This window comes from Populus euphratica, unplaced genomic scaffold (assembly GCF_000495115.2).
Source record: "Populus euphratica unplaced genomic scaffold, PopEup_1.0 scaffold496.1, whole genome shotgun sequence".
Classification (NCBI taxonomy): Eukaryota; Viridiplantae; Streptophyta; class Magnoliopsida; order Malpighiales; family Salicaceae; genus Populus; species Populus euphratica.
In genome coordinates, this window is record NW_011500373.1 from 112,165 (window position 1) to 120,704 (window position 8,540).

General features: G+C 33.8%; 1 pseudogene; it reads right to left on the reverse strand.

The window, feature by feature from the left end:
- Positions 1-6,647: 6,647 nt before the first annotated feature.
- LOC105114159 (1-aminocyclopropane-1-carboxylate oxidase-like) lies at positions 6,648-8,327 on the reverse strand (annotated as a pseudogene).
- Between the last annotated feature and the right edge of the window lie 213 nt (positions 8,328-8,540).

Here is an 8,540-nt window from a genome sequence, read left to right on the forward strand (position 1 = left end):
AACTCTTGACTTGGTGACAATCATTATCTTCTCTTAAATGCCCAAAATGTTATTGATAACGTCAGAATTAGAACCACTTGAAAATATAAAAGTTCTAGGAAATTGTATCAGCTTTTCAAATAAAAGAAATGAAGGTCATTTGGACTTCTACAAAACTTAAGCATTACAATGTGGCCAAAATACCGAACAGTGCTCGGGCTGGAAGACAGATTCGGGCTTCTTTGTTGTTGCTACAATTTGGACTTGAAAATGACCTTTTTAAATCTTGAGCTCCCATGAAAGTTGTAAGCCTATATCTTACCTTTTTATCCATATAAAGTAGACCTAAATCTGAGATTTACAGCTCCAAATATAACCCAATTACTGAATAGTGTTCTGATTTGAACTACACCAGCATCTTTTTTCCAAGTTTGGCCATCTCTTTATCCTTTCAATTTCAGTTCTTAAACTCATCAATCAATCCTTTCATTTATATGATAAGCCTGCATTTGAGATGAATATTTACTATAAATTAAAGCTATCTTATATTATTAGATATGTTATTATAAAATATGTTTTAATTAAGGAGTTATTGATACTTCAAGTGCAAAATGATGATATAAAACCTTGATAAAAATGCATTTTTAAACACTAATCACTATACAAATATGTAAGTGGAGTATAATGGGTGACTTGGTTATACAACTTTTTGTCTAATATAAAGAGTTTCATTGAATGAATATTCTAAAGGAAGACCAACCACATAAAGGAATGGAGAGAATAATAGTTGGTGGTGTCATATAAAGGATTTATCTTTACATTATAGGAGTGATCATTTTCGGTTTGGTTCGGCTTTTATCAAAAACAGTAACCAAATTGGTTTTTTTGAAAAAACCAAACCAAAACTGGTTCAAACCGACCGGTTTTGGTTCTATTTGGTTATTTTAGAAAAAATTGGTTCAAATCGATTTGGCTCGGTTTTTTAATTTGTGTCAATTTTTTGGTTTTGATCAGTTTTTTCTAATTTGGCTTGGTTTTTTTATTTAGGTTTAGTTCGATTTTTTCGGTTTCAGGCTTATAAAACCAAAATCAAACAAGGTTGGTTTTTTCAAGATTTTAATCAGTTTAATTGGTTTTTTTCACAATTTTGTTTTTTCAGTTATTTTTTTGTTTTCTCGGTTTTTTGGTTTTTTTTTCTCACCCCTACTATGTCCAAGTCTTAAAACATATAAGAGTGCTCAAGATTTTAGATTATTTGTGAAAAGGCTATTGTGCAACCAAATGTAAAAGTCCCCTACTAAGTATAACATTAATTGTTTAGTACAAGGATGTTCATTTGACGAGAGTTTAATAGGTATATAATTAAAAGTTTTGTTCTTGTCATGTATTTAAATTTATAACTTAACATTTTCTCTATTTTATAGGTGTTTTTACATCCAAGTCAAAGGCAAAATCTTCTAATTGAGTTACTCCCCCCTCATTGTAGTTAAGAGTTTCTTTGTTATTTAACAAGCTAGTAATCAACATAGGAGAAAATTGTTTGTTTTGTTCAGGGAAAAAGTTAAATAAGAAGACCATATAAAGGAGAAGAAAAAAAATAGTAATATGAACTTTAAAGGTGTTTTATCAAAAATGACAGCTCAAATAATGTGGCCCTTTCTCAATCTCATAAGTAACAAAATCCCAATAGAGACAATACTTCTTCTTTTCAAATTACTTCAACTTCAATTATCACTCTACGTAGAAGTAGGAGTGTACTCTAGCCTTTTAACAACCCAGGACAGTGGTACCGTTACAATGGGACACTTAATCCTAAGAAGCAAAGGTTGAGGCATATACTCTCATTTTGTTTTTGTATTTATAAAAAGTGATGAAAAAGAAAAGAATCCTAAAAAGTAATATATATATATATATATATGGTGATTCATGAACATGTGTTTATGTGTGTATGTATATAAACTACGTCAACATGCATAGAGATAAAGGTACAAAGGAGAAATGGTTGTGACACTTGATTTAATAGCAATCATTTAGGTTTATAGATCCTAGTGGTGCGCTATAAAGAGAAAAATACCTTATTATGTGGCCTATCCACTCAGCATAAACATGTTTGATGTTGTTTTAAAGGCCCAGTTATAATAGAAAGGCATAAGAACATTTAATGTTAATCATCAATTATATAAAAGGTAGGTGCATATACAAGGATTATACAATTTTGGTAGGGATTTGAGCATGAATATCCAATGTTTTTTAATAGACTTCAGGGATGAGTTATTACGTTTGGTGTTTGAGGAAGACTTTAGATCAAAATAAATCATCTTAATAGCTCATCTATTTGGTTTTTTTTCCCTTGATATGGAGTGTTATTTTGGAGGATAAAAATGCATAAACTTCATCATTCAATTGAACCTATTGGAAAATAGCATCAATGATTTCATGTGCAATTTGAAACACACTAGGTGATGAAGTTATAAAGACTTTAAAACATGATTAGGCTTTCCACAGTTACGGTATTGGGCTAAAAAGTGACCAGATCATTAATCACAAGCTTTCCTGTAAAATAAATCTCTTATTAGTATAATAGACTAGTGTTGTCAAAGATGAAAACCAAGCCTGGAAAATATTGAGGCGCTAAGTGCATGCCTTAGTACTCACCTAACTGAACCAAGGCTCTCAACTTGTATGATTTTAAAAATTACATGTGATATAATATTATATTATAATATTAATACTGAATATGAACATAACTATCATAAAATGAGGAAAAAAGGATTATAAATAAATCATCACAATACCCCACTACCATCCTGCTAGAAATTATAAATAAATAATCACAAAGACGTGATCAAATATATAAGTAGTGGTGTTTAACTACAAATCACATCACAACTTGGAATAATAGAAACTCCATAAAAGTAGTGTGGTGGCAAGCTTCCAAATATAGTAAATATGATGTAAACTGTAACAATTAATCTAGAAAAAGTGGTCATATTAACCATGTTTATGTGTGCACGCACATATAAACAATATGTCATGTGTATAAAGCTTCAGCTATTTAATATAACTAAGTAAAAATTTTGGTAGCATAATAGAATAGAAAGAATGAATACATGGAGAGAGAGAAAGAGAGAGAGATACAAAAAGAGAAGAAGAAGAAGAAAAAATAAGAAACAAAAGGAGGAGATTACATAAGTGAAAAATGGAAGGAATTCCTTTGTTGTTCTTCAATCTTCAATCTTGACTCTTTTTTCTCTTTTTCTTTAATGGTGTTTCACCTTTTTTGTTTATTTTTTTCTTGTTTCAATTTTCACAGTTTCATGTTAGTTTCTTTCTCTCTCACACACAAACTATATTTTTTACAAAATTACCCTTATATTTTTTTTCTTGTATAAGACTAGAAAAAAAGACAAACAAGACAAAACATAAGTCTTTTTTTAAAAAATAGAGCAGAAATCAAAGAGACCTTTATCAAGCAATGCCTTTATCTCTTATTGCCTATGCACAAGTGCTCGTCTAGGCGGCACCTCTTCAAACTCCATCGCCTGAGGCTAAAAAAAGCATTTTGGCCTCGCCTCAGCTCCAGTGCTTAAATAAATGTTTGGGTGCTTTATGAAAACAATTTATGGGATCCTCCAATGCTTAAGTTAGCAAAAATAGAAGGAATAAAAAGTGTGCGTGTTAAGAGAATTTGTGCGAAGTTGAGAGAGTAATATATGATGTGAGCTTTTGTGAGCCCTATTTAAGCCTGCCTTCTTACCTCATCATTTGTGATATTTATAACTATTAAAAGTCACATAAGCTTAGCTGGTGGAGAGGAAAAAATAATGAGATAGTTTGAGATCTTAAAAGGTTAAGTCAATGATAGTTGTGTCACGCTAGTCATTAGAGGATAGGTTGGTACTTAAAAGTAAGGGATTGATGGAAAGGATAGCTAGGAAATATGGTACAGATAGAAATAATTACTGGTGACAATGCTGGTTTGAAATAGTTTGAAAGAGGTTGTTAGTGGTAAGAAAAATGGTTATTATAATCATGAGAGTGGGGTGCAAGAATCAGGCTTAGCACATCAATGATGATTATTATAGGCAAAACTACATTACAATATGCCAAAGTGAGGTAGTTATTAATGAGAGATAATGATCATTACAGGTTAAAAGTAGAAATGATTTGATTTAGCATAATAAGGGTTAGGTTGAGTCAAGGTTGGGGTGGGTTTGGTTAGAGATGAGAAAGTTAAGTTGGGCTTAAGAGTGTTAGACTAAGTTAAAGAAAGAAAGGTTAAGTTAGGCTAGCTTTTTTTCCTTTTTTTTTTTCTGTTTCCCTTTTTTCGCTTATTACCAAGCATCATTAAGTCTAATAGACAACACTTCCTAAAGGAATGGCTTCCAAATTTGAATTATTGCAAGACGATAGTTGATAACAGATTTGAAATGATGATGATAAAAGCAATTTCCAATTGCTAAAGAAATGTGCTTGTTGATACCTGTATTTTGTTTCATTCAATATTATTTAAAAAATTATGATCCACATGTATTAAAGTACTTGATATTGTACCTCTTTCCTTAGATCTATAACCAATAGGGGCAGACATGGAATACTCATTCAATAAAACTCCAAATGCTACACATATTAAAGTTTCTTCTCTTTTGGTAACTGATGTTGACTATCCAACCAATGTCCTATATCTTGATTAAGGTTGTTAAAGTTAAGAGTTAACTTTTAAAATTTTATGATTTTACGAGTTAACATGTATATAATGTGTTAAATCGGACTAAAAATTCAAAATCAATAAAATTAGACTTAACTCGTGCAAAATTAACAAAATTCCCCTGTAATGAGAAATTTTGTTCCGAGACTTTTTATTTCTCCAAGTCATTAATTTATTAATTCATACTATTTATCTCTTTTATTTTATTTAGATTAGTCATTGATTATAATATTACTGACTCATTTTATTTATTATATTTTAATATAAATTAATTTCTTGGCTAGAATTATCAATATATAATTAGTTAAAAAAATTATTTATAATTTTATGATTTTATAATTAGAGTTTACAATCTAAATTTATATTGTATTTTATGACAGAAAACGTCATGGCAATGTCCTCCGTTTAGATTGCAAATTCCTTCCGTTATGGATTTCATGATTTTAAGTCTCTGCCTAGATCATTTATCTTTCTGTTTAAAGTCATGCTGCATTATATCAAGAGTAGAATCTTGGCCATACCAAGTAATGTGAGATAAATAGAGGGTTACACTCCAGCAAAACCTTAGCACGACTAAGAACGTTACGTTTCTTCTTCTTAATTTCTTGCCCAAGAAGCAAAGAACAAATTTTCCAAATCTCAAATTGCTCTAAAAGAAGCTTTTGATGGGTAAAAAGTGCTTTGCTGATTTGTTAATGAATTTACTTTGTCTTCGAGAGTGGATCTGAGAGGATTCCAGTTATGATTAAAGCCAAAAGGAGGTTTCGTAGTCTATATTCTTAGTCATGCTTGTTTGCTTTTCCACTCCCGCAAGTTGTTTGCAGAGGTGGATTTCAAGTTCCCATAGCATAAAGAAGCTTTGTGGTGGACTTGCATCGCCATCTTGTTGGGTAGCGTGAATAAATAATTATCTTAAATAATCCTATTTATTATCTCTTCTCATTGTCTTGTTCTATTACAGGGTTAAGAATAATAGCCAGGATGAACTTCAATCATTGGACACAAAACCACTGTGGATGTGGGATTTTTTGTTTCTTTTTTGGCGTAATTAGACAATTATTTGTAGTGACAGTTACTTTCTTGGGCAAGACACGGTGGACTGTCCCATGATCTGGTTACAAACAATTTAGTGCTGCATGTGCTGCTTCTCTGCAAGATGCAGAGCCCAACATCATTTGGAAAACAATTGCTTACCACCTCGTAAAGACTGCCTCCATTTTAATATAGATGGAGCTGTAAGACTTCATTAGACCATGATTTTCCTCTAGGGCAATCTGGGCTGCCATCGTAATAAAGAGACGATTGAATATCTTCTATGTGGAATTAGTTGCTAACTGGAACATCAAACATTCATTTCCTGTCAGATGATGGCTTGAACTGAATAAGATGTAAACATGATTTGAAGGCCTTGTCGAATTCTAATGAATATAAGATTTTAACTTCGTAGAAAACAAGGTTTTTACACTTTCCTGTCAAAATTTCAGTCTAATTTAATTTAACTGTCGGATCAAAGTAAGTTATGCTCGTTTTTAATCACGTCATCCTTCAAAAACTCTTCAAGACCTATAAAATCTTAATGATTAAGGAAATAATATAATAAAAATATTATTCCTACAGACGTGACACAAAGTTTATGCGAAAGCGACTGTCACTCGGTAACATTTCCAGTACTTTGTCTCTTGTTTGTTGAATTTTGCTTGCATTTTTTAACTTGTGGTTGCGCTTGCTTTCCCTCCACCCTTCATTCATTATATCTGGTGATTCATTTATGGTAGTTGTCTCTTCTTTGTTGAATTTTGCTTACATTTTTAACTTGTGTTCGCGCTTGCTTTCCCTCCACCCTTCTTTCATTATATCTGGTGATTCATTTATGGTAATAGAACGTGTCGTTCTTGTGTTTCCTCATGGGAAAGAACTTGGAAGGAGTTTATGGCTTCACACACATGAATTGAACGATAACTTGAAGGGAAAGGACAATAGAAAAATAACTTATTCCTGTAAAATAAAGTTGTCCACCTACAAAGCAATCAAGGTCATTTTCCAACAGCTTTATGGAAAATGCTGGAAAATGACCATGAAAGCCTTATGGAAGAAACAGCAGCTTCTTGAAAGCCTTTCACTACTAAATCTTTATTCCACTCTTACAAAAAAAATAGAAATAGAAACACTTCCACCCCTTCTTCACTGCGAATAAGATTAAGCAGTTGCAATTGGACCCTATTAGACGTTAGTTTCTACAGCTTTCATGGCTTCAAATCTTGGCTCCTTGGCTTGGAATTTGAGCCCAGCATACAGCTTCATATAGTCATCAAATACAAATTTCGGGTACAGTTGTTTCTTCTCCTCTGCTTCTTTCTCCACTAAAGCTGGTGCTGGATATATAACTGCATCGTTTCCAGGGTTGTAGAAAGAAGCTATTGACATCCTAGTGCCATCTGTTTGAGCAATCACTCTGTGCTCCACGCTCTTATACTTGCCATTGGTGATCACCTACGTATTCATAGAAGTTCCAAAGAATTTAGTATGGTTAGAACGTGTGAGCCAGATTTGATCCAATGCTTTGAGTAAAGACACCAACAATTAGCTAGCTACGTTACAGCAGTTCAGACTATTTTATTGGGCATACCTCAAGCTGGTCACCGAGGTTGACGACAATGGAGTGGCGCATTGGCGGCACATCAATCCACTGGCCATCCTTCAGAAGCTGCAGACCGCTGACCTTGTCATCCTGGAAGAGCAAGATGATGCCACCAGCATCTGTGTGGGCCCTGAGACCCTTGACCAGGTCTGGCTTGGGGCATGGTGGATAATTGCTAACCTTGGTCCCAAAGTTTGGACTCCCGCTAGATCCACAGAAAGCCCTTTTGAGGTACCCCCTTTCAAGTCCAAGGTTCTCACATAACAAGTCCAGAAGTTCCTCTGCTAGTTTCTCCAGCTTCAATGCGAATTCTTTCATCACCTTCCTGTATCAATCAAAAAATATTTGGGTAAATATCAAGACGTCATATATACTAATCATAACCTTAAGGCTACTTAATTACTGATCACCTTCTTGGGCACAGTTGATGCCAAGTTTTATTAAGTATTAAATATTAATTAATGTACCTGTACTCATCATCGAGATCGGGGATCTCAGCAATGTTAGACGTGGGGAGATGTCGCACGTGGAAGGTGCTCTCCCAGTCCATATCTTTGATCTCTGTTTGGACACCCACAAGGGCTTTGCTTGCCACCAATTACTTGAACCTTTGCTCCATGCATTTCTTGTAGTGTTCTTTAGCCATTCTCTCCACAGTGTCCAAGAATTCATGGGCTATGCCATGGTTCAACAGCTGAAAACGTTCAAAGAAAGAAAAATAAAACAAGTATAAGAGACGGGGGTGATCAATCTAAACTAAATATAAATGTCGGAAGGCAGAGGGCTAGGCATTCGAGGAAAAGAGTTCTTGACAAACCTCAAAGAAGCCCCAGTTCTCACAGGCATCTCTGATCTTTTCCATGGTGGCAGCTCTCTCCTCACCATTAAGCTTCTCCATGTTGATCACTGGGAACTCCATCTCTCTCTGATCTTTCTGCTTCTCTCTAAAGTCTTTGAAGCAATGCTTAATTTGGTGCTTGTTTCGGATACCAAGGAGTGGTGATACGGTATGGTATTTATAGGGGTGATGGTGGGGCCAAAGGGATTGAATTCATAGCAAAGTATTTTAGTCATAATCTTAATTAAAAAAACAAAAAAAAAGAATAATTGGGAAGTCATCTTGAGACTTTGTAATAGGACCCAGTTAACAATAGATGTTTGGGCCGGCCTAATTGGACCCACTTTGGTGTCGGCACTCTTTCTTTCCTATTTTCA